Source organism: Rhinatrema bivittatum, chromosome 7, assembly GCF_901001135.1.
Source record: "Rhinatrema bivittatum chromosome 7, aRhiBiv1.1, whole genome shotgun sequence".
NCBI classification, from domain to species: Eukaryota; Metazoa; Chordata; class Amphibia; order Gymnophiona; family Rhinatrematidae; genus Rhinatrema; species Rhinatrema bivittatum.
The window spans coordinates 3,561,191-3,574,288 of record NC_042621.1 but is presented as its reverse complement, the minus strand read 5'-3'; positions in this window follow the sequence as shown (position 1 = coordinate 3,574,288).

Here is a 13,098-nt window from a genome sequence, read left to right as displayed (position 1 = left end):
ACCGACAAAGAAATACCGTCCAGAGAAGGCCCCATCCTCCTCTGTGACCAGGTCACCGAGGCGTTCCCCACCTTCATTGGTGCAGGGAGCCGCAACTCCACTTTTACTAGTGGACCCTCCAGCTAAGCCTCTATTGCCTCCTACTCCAGAGCCAGGGTTACATGCCCCAAGCTTCCGTGAGGAATTGGATCGGATGATCCAAGAGGCCATCGGTAAAGCACTGCAGGGCTTCCAGCCTCCATCGATGCCAGTACCGGTGCCCGTGCCAGTCACCGATCCGATTCCCATGGCACTTGCACTGCTACTGGATAGACTGGATGCATTGATCGGTGCCCTTCCACCGCTGGAACCAAGGACACCAGTATATCATTGGAAGACGAAGAAACACAGATACCCATACCGCTGTCTGGAATTCTGCCACCGACTCATCCATCGATGTCCCCGGTTCCATCGGTTCCTCCATCGATGCCGTCGGTGCCTCCGTCAATGCCCAGGCCTGGCCCTTCAGGAATAACGCCATTTCTCCCCTCTGAAAATCTTCAGGGAGCTGGTGATCAACCTTATGATCCTTGGACTGATGATTCTTCCCAGGATACAGATAATCTGCCTGCAGAGCCCTCTCCTGAAGAGAGAAGGCATTCTCCTCCAGAGGATCTGTCCTTTATTAACTTCATTAAAGAAATGTCTGAGACAATTCCATTTCAGCTTCAGACAGAAGAGGATTCAAGGCACAAGATGCTGGAAGTACTCCAGTTTCTTGATGCTCCTAAGGAAATCATGTCTATTCCTATTCATGAAATCCTAATTGATTTTCTAAAGAGGAATTGGGAGCACCCAAATTCAGTTCCGCCTGTCAACCGTAAGACAGATGCCACCTATCTTGTACAGTCAGCTCCTGGATTTCAAAGATCACAACTGGATCATCTCTCTGTGGTTCTGGAATCAGCCCAGAAAAAAGCATGGTGTTCCAAACCTCATTCCTTCAGGGAAAGAGCAGAAATCCCTAGATGCTTTTGGCAGACGGTTCTTTCATGGCTCGATGCTTATATCTCGCATTGCTTCCTACCAGTTATACATGACCCAGTATAACAGAAATCTTTAAAGAAGATCCAGGATTTCTCTTAATCTTTACCTGACTAATTCCAGGATGAGTTTAATGCTCTGGCTCAAAAAGGCCTGGATGCGGGCAAGCACGAGGTCCGTGCTACGTACGACATATTTGACACTGCCTCTAGGGTGTCTGCAACGGGGATTAGTGCAAGAAGGTGGGCCTGGTTGAAATCCTCCGACCTAAGACCTGAGGTACAGGACAGGTTGGCTGACCTGCCCTATGCTGGTGATAATCTCTTCGGAGACAAAATCCAGGAGACTATGGTGCAGCTAAAGGACCACCATGAAACGCTGCATTAACTTTCTTCAGTGCCTGCTGATTTCTTGTCCACCTCCAAGAGGACATTCAGGCGAGACTAAGCGGCTGGTCTACAAATCAAGAAGGTATTATCCTCAGGCTTCCCAAGTTCGCCCTTCCAAGCCTTATCAAAAAGGTCAGTCCAGCAATCTCGACCTCAGAAAACCCAGCCAGCCCCTCAGCCGGGACCAGCGTCCGGGTTTTGACTCCTCCCTGGAGAGCATATGCCAACCTCCTCTTCCATCTGTACCGGTCGGTGGTCGATTGTGCCACTTCACCACCGATCAGTGGGTGCTTGCGGTAGTCACTCAGGATTACCACCTCAACTTCCTGACTGTACCAGTGGACTCCCCACCTTGGGTGATGTGGGGATCGTTTGACCACTCTCCCCTTCTAGAACAGGAGGTTTCAACCCTCCTCCAGTCCTGGGGCAGAGGTTTCATTCCCGGTATTTCCTCATTCCAAAAAAGTCAGGTGGCATTTGTCCAATCCTGGACCTTTGTGCCCTAAACAAGTATCTACAAAGGGAAAAGTTCAAGATGGTAACCTTGGGCTCTCTACTTCCTCTTCTACAAAAAGGAGATTGGCTGTGCTCTCTGGATCTCCAAGATGCATACACACACATCTCAATTATTCCATCTCATCGTAAATTCCTGAGATTCCTAGTCGGCCCTCACCACTTCCAGTACCGTGTACTACCATTCCACCTAGCATTCGCTCCACGAGTCTTTACCAAGTGCCTCATGGTGGTCGCAGCCTTCCTCAGGAGTCAGAGTGTCCATGTCTACCCTTATCTCGACGATTGGTTGATAAAGGCTCTGACTCAACAAGCCGCATTGGCGTCCTTGCATCTCACTCTCCATACCCTGATCTCTCTAAGATTTCTAATCAACTATCCCAAATCCAAGATAGTTCCTTCCCAAACCCTATCCTTTATAGGGGCCGACCTAAACACTATAAAGGCGAAAGCCTTCCTCCCTCAGGATCGGGCTTTCACTCTGGCCTCTCTGGCGCATTCTCAACTGCTCGTCACTTCCTCATACTGCTAGGTCACATGGCATCCGTGGTGCATGTCATTCCGATGGCCCGCCTAGCCATGAGAGTAATGCAGTGGACCCTAAAATCCCAGTGGGTTCAAGCTTGTCATCAAGTCCAGCATTGTTCACGTTACCACACAGCTCCGCTTGTCGCTGGCCCTGTGGATACAACACTCCAATCTACTTCAAGGCCTTCCATTTCAGGTTACAGAACCTCAAATTACCTTGACAACAGACGCCTCCAACCTAGGGTGGGGTGCTCACATCGGTGACCTACAGACTCAGGGAACCTGGTCTCCAGAGGAAGCCAAACATCAGATAAATTTCCTGGAGCTTAGGGCAATCAGATATGCCCTCAAGGTTTTTCAGGATTGCCTTTTGAACAAGGCCATCCTGATTCAAACTGACAATCAGGTGGCGATGTGGTACATCAACAAGCAAGGGGGAACGAGCTCCTACCTTCTGTGTCAGGAAGCTGTACAGATATAGGCGTGGGCCCTTTCCCACTCGATGTACCTCACAGCCACCTACTTGCTGGGCATGGACAATGTGTTGGCGGACAAGTTGAGTCGCACATTTCATCCGCATGAGTGGTTTCTCAACCCCACAGTAGCAGATGCAATATTCCAACGTTGGGGTTACTCTCACATAGACCTCTTTGTGTCAGTCCACAATCGCAAAGTAGAAAACTTCTGCTCTCTATCTCGCAGCCACCACTCGCCACCAAGGGACGCTTTTGCCCTCTCGTGGGCCAGCGGTCTCCTCGATGCATACCCTCCATTTCCACTCATATCGAAGACTCTCGTGAAGTTACGGAGGGACAAGGGTGTAATGATTCTGATAGCCCCTCACTAGCCACTCCAGGTGTGGTTCCCAATTCTCCAGGACCTATCAGTATGCCAGCACATTCCTCTGGGGAAGGATCTGCTTCTGATAACTCAGAACGACGGATACCTGCGCCACCCCAACCTCCAGGCCCTTTCTCTGACTGTCTGGATGTTGAAAGATTAATACTCCAACCTCTTAACCTTTCAGAGTCAGTGTCCCGAGTCCTGGTAGCTTCACGAAAGCCTTCCACGAGAAGGTCTTATCGTTCTAAATGGAAGAGGTTTACAGTCTGGTGCACTTCCATGTCCATAGACCCCTTCACTTATTCCACGGCAAAGTTTCTGGACTATCTCTGGCACTTGTCAGAGTCAGGGCTGAAAACTTCCTCCATCAGGGTGCATGTCAGCACGGTAGCCGCGTTTCATAGGGGCATGGGGGATGTCGCTATTTCAACACAACCCTTAGTAACACACTTCATGAGAGGCTTGCTCCACTTAAAACTTCCACTGCGCCCTCCGGCCCCTGCTTGGGACCTTAACGTGGTGTTGGGGCGGCTAATGAAACCTCCGTTTGAGCCTCTCGTGATTTCTGCTATCTCACCTCGAAAGTAGTTTTTCTTCTCGCCATCACCTCCGTTCACAGAGTTAGTGAGCTACAGGCTTTAGTTACCTACCCGCCTTACACTAAAATTCTGCATGACAGGGTAGTGCTCCGCACTCACCCTAACTTTTTACCAAAGGTAGTATCGGAATTTCATATTAATCAATCCATCATCCTACCTACCTTTTTTTCCCAGGCCCCATTCAAACCCAGGAGAACAGGCTCTGCATTCCTTGGACTGCAAACGTGCCCTAGCCTTCTATCTAGACCGCACGTCGGCCCACAGGAAATCCACTCAATTGTTTGTTTCTTTTGACACCATCAAAGTGGGAAGTCCTGTGGGAAAGCAAACCCTCTCCTCCTGGTTAGCGGACTGTATTTCTTTTTGCTACCAGCAAGCAGGCATTCCGCTGCAAGACCGTGTGAAAGCACACTCTATCAGGACCATGGCAACATCAGTAGCGCACCTCCGTTCGGTGCTGCTTGCTGATATTTGTAAGGCTGCTACCTGGAGTTCTCTCCATACCTTCGCAGCCCATTATTGCTTAGATAAGGCTGGCAGACAAGATTCCATCTTCGGCCAGTCTGTGCTACGCAACTTGTTTTCAGTTTAACTACCCAACATCCTTCCACCAACACATTCAGGGTTTCAGGATGCCCTCCTTACTAAATTCCACCCTGTTGTGCCTGATGCACGTCTTTTGGGTGCATTTGGTGCATTGCTCGGGCATCCTCAGCTCACCCATATGTGAGGTAGTACTCACCCATCTGTGAGGACTACCATCCTGCTTGTCCTGTGAGAAAGCAGAGTCGCTTACCTGTAACAGGTGTTCTCACAGGACAGCAGGATGGTAGCCCTCACGAAACCCGCCCGCCAGCCCACGGAGTAGGGTTTGCTTACGTTTTTCTTATTTTATTTTTTGCACGTACCTTTTACTATAAGACGAGACTGAAGGGGGTCCCCTGCTGGATGCAGGGTTGGTGCCACGCTGGGCATGCCCAGTAGGTGCCAGTCAAATTTCTAGAAACTTTGACAAAAGTGTTCTGTGATAGGGCTCCATCCTGATGATGTCACCCATACGTGAGGACTCACATCCTGCTGTCCTGGGAGAACACCTGTTACAGGTAAGCAACTCTGCTTACCAAAACCCCCTGCTGAAACCTCTAATGGTGTATTAATGGTAGACACAAAGAGGAATGCCTTCTTCCAACTGTTCATTTGCATGGAGGAAGTGGGTGAAGTATAAGAGAAGGAGCTTCAGAAGGCTGCAGTAGGTACAAACGGGCTCAATCCATATCCGTGTTCAGATTCTAATAACTGCGTTGCACAGTTGCGTGTTATGCAAGTCTTTCACTCCTGGAATGGTGGAGGTTTAGCTTTCTGGTAGGAAAGTGGATTTTGTGAAATTTTGCCAGGTATCATGGGTGCCATATGGGCTTCAAGACGACATAAAGGGAAAGGTTGAGCCCATCCTGGTTGGTCCCCTTGCATGGGCAAAAGTTCATTATGATGTGGGGTAGTGGGAGAAAATCAAGACCAGTCCAGGCTGTTCTGAAGTCTTCATCCAGCCCTACTTAAGAACATAAGAGCCTGTCATACTGGGTCAGACCAAGGGTCCATCAAGCCCAGCATCCTGTTTACAACAGTGGCCAATCCAGGCCATAATGAGGGAAGCTTGCTGGGCAGACTGGATGGGCCATTTGGTCTTCTTCTGCCGTCAATTCTATGTTTCTATAAGAACCTGGCAATTACCCAAACACTAAGTCTTTCAATGTTACCATTGCTAGTAATATGTAAACCGACATGATATGATTGTATCATGAATGCCGGTATAGAAAAGCACCAAATAAATAAATAGCGGTGGTTATTATCTAAGTCAACTTAATTAATAGCGGGTAATGGACTTCTCCTCCAAGAACTTATCCAATCCTTTTTTAAACACAGCTATACTAACTGCACTAACCACATCCTCTGGCAACAAATTCCAGAGTTTAATTGTGCGTTGAGTAAAAAAGAACTTTCTCCGATTAGTTTTAAATGTGCCCCATGCTAACTTCATGGAGTGCCCCCTAGTCTTTCTGCTATCCGAAAGAGTAAATAACTGATTCACATCTACCCGTTCTAGACCTCTCATGATTTTAAACACCTCTATCATATCCCCCCTCAGCCGTCTCTTCTCCAAGCTGAAAAGTCCTAACCTCTTTAGTCTTTCCTCATAGGGGAGTTGTTCCATTCCCCTTATCATTTTGGTAGCCCTTCTCTGTACCTTCTCCATCACAATTATATCTTTTTTGAGATGCGGCGACCAGAATTGTACACAATATTCAAGGTGCGGTCTCACCATGGAGCGATACAGAGGCATTATGACATTTACCGGGGACAGCCAGCGGCAACAGCGGGCGCTCCCCATTCTCTAAAAGGTAATGTGCACGCCATGACCTTGGACATCGCACGCCGTGACCTCGGACGTCACACACCGTGACCTCTGACGTCCAGCCGGGTGCTCAGGTCACGGCGTGTGACGTCCGAGGTCACGGTGTGCACTCATTACCTTTTAGAGAATAGGGAGCCATGGGGAGCGCCCGCTCTCACCGCTGGCTGTCCCCGGAAGGAGGGGAGAGAGGACTGGGGCTGCTCCGGAGCTGTCAGCACGGGAGATGGACGCAGCCAGGGCAGGTGAGTGGGGGCTGGCGGAAAGTTTGGGGTCAGTTAGGGGGTCATTAGGGGGTCAGTCAGCCCTTCTCCTGTATCCACTTCATTTCAAATGTCATTTGAAATGACAGGTACCAGCGCACCCAGGATACTGTATAGGCTCTGTATAGCGCCTATATAGTAAAATGGATTGCGCTTCATGGACGTGCGTTGGACGTGGCTTGCATTTGCATGCCATTTAAATACAGTATCGAGTGGTATGTGATCCAGAGTGTCCGTGCGGCAAACGCGGGTGCGCCCGGCACTAACGCACCTCTTTCTACCACACCTTGCTGTATCGGCCCGTTAGCTGGATAAGTAGCACTTTTTTTTTTTTTTTTTACTTATCCGGCCAAATTAAGAATCTATGTATTCAAACCAATAATGCAGGGAACATTTGTTCATATTTTAGAATCTGCATATATATGATACGCACAGGTTATAAAATACTAGGATAGATCTATGCGCACGTACATGGGGACGCGTAACATCTTTAAACGTTATCACAGTCCAGTATTCCCTACAATGAATGCTTCTGCAGTTTATTTATTATCTGCTGCTTTTGTAATGAAAGGAAGGTAAGTAAGCAGCTTACAATTAAGTTTAGGAGAAGAGTACAGGTTGTCAAATCGAATTTTAATTTAGAATATTTTGTTCATATATTCCTGGAAGAGGAATTGTACTCTTGTGTTAAATGGTGAACGTGGCATGTTTACCAGGCAAGTGAAGCAGATGGGATTTCACCATGTGTGTTTCAAATATCAAGTTGTCTTTAAATTAAAAAAAAAAAAAATAAATTCAGAGCAAGACGCGTCTGTGAAAATTGTGTTTAGGTCACCTATAGGTGGCGCAATTGCCCTTTTTTTTATTAGCTTACAAAAAAATAATCGTTATTAACCTGTATGAGGCTGTGCTGATAGATTTGGGGTTTTTATTATGCTCATGATACAAGGCAATTCGTAACAATACGGGATCTTTAATTCAAAGAAAGCAAAAAGGGTTGCGTGGTAACTTGAATTGTGCTAATACAGGCGTTATTTTAGATGAAGTGCTAGACGATTACAGCGGGCAGATTTTCAGTAAGATCGTGTCTTCGCTATACAGTACTTGGTGCTTTGTGGATGGCAGGTGAGGGGGGAAAGAGCGTCCCACAACTACTTAAATCACAGGAGAGAAGAAGCAGTGGCTGTAAGAGGTGGCCAAGAGGGACCAGTGAATAGTGAATGATGTCTCATAAAACTGATGCAACAGAGGTAGAGATTGTGTAAATCCACATATGGTTTTCCAGACCCTCCAGCTCTATCTGATTTTCCCTTTAAGTGAAACATGCAAATTAAGCTGTTTTCTAGACCAAATGTGGATAGGAAATATGTAGTCTGAATATTCATGGAAATCCCTGAAAGGCTGAGCCAGACTGAGCTTTGGATTCATTAGGACCAGAATAACTTTGCCTTAAACTGTATTAATGGGGCTCGTATGCTGATGCAGGAGCAAACACCTCGCAAGATGCTGAGCTCTGCATTTTCCCTTTTAGTGTTCTGTATTTAGAGAGAGAACAAGGCAATTTAAGGCAACACTTTCCATGGTTTTCCAGGCATGAAATCTTCAAACAATCTAATTTTAGTATGAAAAGTTAACAAATATGGATATGCGGTAATATCAGTCTTTATGAAATAGCCCCATCATTGAATTGATCCAGGTTCGGCCAGAATTCTGTACCCTCTAGTATTTCAGAACACGTAAGAAATAGAACTATTTTTATCCGGAGATGTTTCTTCAAGTCCAAGTTTCTTTATTAAGGTTTAAATGATATGAGAAACATTTAAACAAATAAAGCAACAACGTTCCATGAGATTTAGGAATAGAAGATACCATTATACAAATGCAACTCGATATCCACACTGCACCAATCGCGCCGGGTCTCCATATTCTCTTCATCCGACCCATCTGCAACCCTTTCATGTATATATTCTATATGCACACGTGAGCAGCAAGAGTACGGCCTTTCCAATACCACAAAATCATGTAAATTCAATGCAATACTCAACAACAGCTCTAGCCGTTTCTTTGAGGCTGTGATAAACAGAAATTGGGCGATACAAGATTTCAGGACGATTAGCTGCAATAGTGCATCGCAATCCATCGCCAATCATTTCCCATACCTTCTCCAAAATAAACACACATCTGGACACTAATAGAGCATGAGAGAGGGAAGCATTGGCTGCAGGCAAGATCAACACAATTACCGCCTTCAGTGGAGCCACGGACTGGGTTATACAGCCTGCCAAGGATACTCTGATAGCTGAATGCCAGAATCCATCCCAAGCGAGGGACCTTTAACATCTATGCATGCCCTGTCCAGGCCTATGTTGTTAGGAAAAGGACGTGTATAGAGAAGTTTATAATAATCGGATGCAATATGTCCAGAAGGGGGAATCCTAGAAAGAAGGTCCGGTTGAACACTGAGAAATTAACTTCGGTCACCTGTTCCTCCCTCTCTCTGCCCACCAAAGAATGCGAGAAGCGCACACACACACACACACACACACACTCACACTCTCTCACACACACACACCACACACACACCACACACACACACTCACACGCGCACACACACACACACCACACACACACACTCACACACACTCACACACACACACACACTCACACACACCACACACCACACACTCTCTCTCACACACACACACACACACACACACTCACACACACACACACACACACACACACCACACACCACACACTCTCTCTCACACACACACACACACACACCACACACACACTCACACACACACACACCACACACTCTCTCTCTCACACACACACACACACACACACACACACTCACACACACACACACACTCTCTCTAAGTAAATAAATAAAACAAAGGAATAACGTTTTCCACCCCTGGTCATTTCAGGCTTTAAATTCATGAAAAGCTTGACAATTGCGGAAGAGGAAAGCAGCCGTGAAGCTGTCAGCGAGGAAACCTTTGTGGCTGCTGAGCCCGGTAGCAGCAGTCCTGGTCCTGAAATCTCTAACCCCAGACACCATAAAACGCCTCCGTGTCTGCAGGAGCGGGGGTGAGGATCTGGGCCCTGAGGAGCACCCGGATCCCCAGCGCTGGGAAGGGGACTTTTAGCAGGATAATATTCTCTGCAAGCCGTGTGGTGAGGGAGCACCGGCCAAGTACCCAGGGAGCGCTAAGGAAGAGCGGAACCTTGCGCGCGAGCTCCGAATCAGCAGCACCGGGCTCCGGTCATTGCGCTCTCTCAGGCCCATTCAGCCCCCTTAGCCCCCGCGTGGGGCTGCGGTTCTGAAAGTGGGCTTTGCACGATGTGACCATGTCCCGGGGGAAGGGTTGGTTCGCGAGGGAAGCATTTCTGTTACTCCACAGATGCAGTAATGTGGCTGCCGTGGGAGTCCATTGAAATGCCCAGAAATAAAGGATAACAAACAAAAAAGGACTAATATAAAGTTGCTCGGTTTTCATTGGAGTAACCTGATATATTTCTTGGCTAGCTTTCGGGAGATTAGGCTCCTTTCCTCCAGTCCAGGGGGGGGGGGGGGGGGGTCCGGTCCGATCTGCCCCGCACACCCGGCCCGGCCCCCTCCTCCTACAAAATCTTCGGCTCGGGCTCTTCCCTGGGCTCAATGAATTCTTCTGTTCCCCCTGCACAGCTTTGCCTACGCTGAGCTCAGATTTTGCTAACCGTGTCCTGGCCAGGGCCTTTCCTGGTTTCCCAGTCGCACAAATCAGAGCTGAGACGCAGGGGAACCATATTCACATTTTTCCATTATTGTACCTTAAAAATGGGAACACTCTAGCTCTTCTGTTCTACAGAGAATCCCGAAAAGGCACAGGGAAAGGGGAAATTCGTTTCTCCTCAAACCCAGAGAAAGAGCAGGAGAGAAAACCCCCGGGGAACTAGAAGAAGGTGAGAGGACCCGGGCCTCACTGATCCCTTTCCCGGTTATTACACCTGCCATGATTTTCTAGGCTTGCAATTGGTAAATATTTCGCTAAATGTTTTCGGGCCTTCCGAATGGGAAATGTCGTCCCATGGGGGCCACTCTTTCGTTATCCCTCCCCCCCCCCCCCCCCAGGCCGAGTCCGCCTAGGCTTCTGCTTTAATGAAGGGCCTGAGCTGCTCCCCCTGACTCCCTCCGCCAGGGGCTGCAGACGGACAGAGATGATGAGCAGTGGGCGCGAGATTTCTGCCGCGGAGGAGTTCAGGTTAAGCCAGACCCAGGCACGAACCCGGGCCACACTGGGAGTCCTACAGGGTCCCCAGTCCCCGTCCCCCCCCCCAAGCCCCCAATCGGGCCCTACCAGCCTGTGCACTGAACTTCCACTAAAGACATTTCCCCCCTAAAAAAAAATATTGCCAGCAAGAAGCCTGACCGTGCTGCCCTGCTGTTGCGCTTCCTAAATCATGGTACATTTGAGTTGATTCAAAGACACAATAAGTTTGGTAATAAAGGTTTGTGCCTCTGTTTGTTCTGGTCTTTTTATTCACGTGTAAGAGCGTTTCTAGCGGGCCCCTACCCTCCAAGGACTAGGATGTGTCAAAGGACACTTTGGATGGCTGCAAGACAACAAATTCCGCGCAGGAAGTCGCGGGCATTTTGCGCACATGGGGGGGGGGGGTGCAGAGGCCGCGGCCAGCGGTGCCAGGAAGTGTTCCGGTTAGGGGTTTACAGCATCGCTCCCCCTCCTTTGGGAGGATGATTGTTAAGTCAAAAACGAAAAGAATTTACAAGCCATCTCCTCCTGTCCTGAAGAAAAGGCCATTTTTTTTTCATTCTGGCTACCTCGCCCTTCAGCTGCAGACTGGGTAATAACCCGGTAGCTTGCGGAGCAGTGGGAGGAAAAAAAAAATTAAACTCCAGGAAAAAAATCAGTATTCCTCGTTTTGCTCTATAAAACCCCGAGATTTCAAAGCTGCTGCTCCTCTGCTGAATTGCGCAGAATTTCCTCAGACTCAGAATGTGTTTGCGCTTTAAGGAGACTTGTTTTTTTTTTTTTTTCTAAATGCTAAACTCACGTTTGAAAAAGAATGCATTGGCAATATAGCACAAGATCTTTCTGGCATTCCGATTGTATTGGATAAAAACCTGAGACCTCCAGCTCTGCCATTGCTTTTTTGCAAGCTAAAGTTTCTTGTAAATGTGTTACCGCGGCACGGGGAGTCTCCGCGGGGCTTCCTTCTCTGTCTGCCTCACATCACCCAAATTCGGGATACAGACACATTTATGGCCAAGAGATATGCGGTGGCAAATAGAAATAGTGGCATCCCGCAATTAAAATGCACTATCCAAAGGCCCCGTTCTGCAACCCAGTATTAGAGGAGCATCGCGTTCACCAGCAGCACAGCCCTGCTCTCCAGGACTCTGCAGCTTCAGTCCTAACTTCAGGCCATCTTAACAGCTAAGCATGAACTATCCAGTCATGGTTTGGTAGTGCCGATATACGAAGTGATTTTGGCCGAAATTTCGGCAAAATTCGTATTTCATGTAAGTGCGCATTAACTGCGAGATATGCAGTGCGCACTAACGGAGCTACTATGCACTCCATATCTCTTAGTGCGCAGTAATACCAATTAGTGTGCACTGTTTTTCTAGCTAACGTACTCCTCTGAACTGATACTTTTAAATTTTTAAGTTGCATTTTTTAGTGCACACTAACATTAGTTACAGTGCACTACTACATACTTAGTGCGCTGTAAGTTCTGTTAGGGCACATTAACTAACCTGTTAGTGCGCACTAATGGGCCTTAATGCGCATTAACATCTAGCTAGTGCGCACTCATTTGGTGTAGTGCGCACTAATGCGGAGATAGTGCGTAGTAGCTGGTTGTTAGTGCTCAGTAAGGCCCATTAGTACGCACTTCATCTAAAATTGCCGGAAAAAAACCCCCAAACCTTGGGAAACCGAAATTTTCTGCAGAGCACCCGATCTGAAGCCCGGACCAATATGTTTAAATGAAGCACATCTCTAAGGAAGATCTGCCTTTTCCATTTTTATTGTATACTTCCCAGGAATTTATGAGCATTTCGTTTATTATTAAAAAAAAAAAAAAGCAAAAAAACCTGATATTTACCTGAATTTTTCCACTGATTTCTCTTGCCTTTGTTCTGCTTGTAATGAACACTGAATTCCCAGGGAAAATAAAAATAAAAATGGGAAAACGAAGGTCTCTAAATGTAGTACAGGAAGGGGTTAAGGGACAACAAAAGGAATGCTCCTCTGTCTCCCAACAGACTATATGCCACCCCATAACCCTAAAGAAGAGCCTGCATCCAAGTAGCAAAGAGTGTTTTATCTGAATATTTATTTTTCCTATAAATAAATCTATATTTTGTGAGTGTGTATGTATATGTATATGTATGTATGTGTGTGTATATATAGATATACTGATATTGATATATATACATACCCATAAACATATACACACACACACACACACACACACACATATATATATATATATATATATATATATATATATAT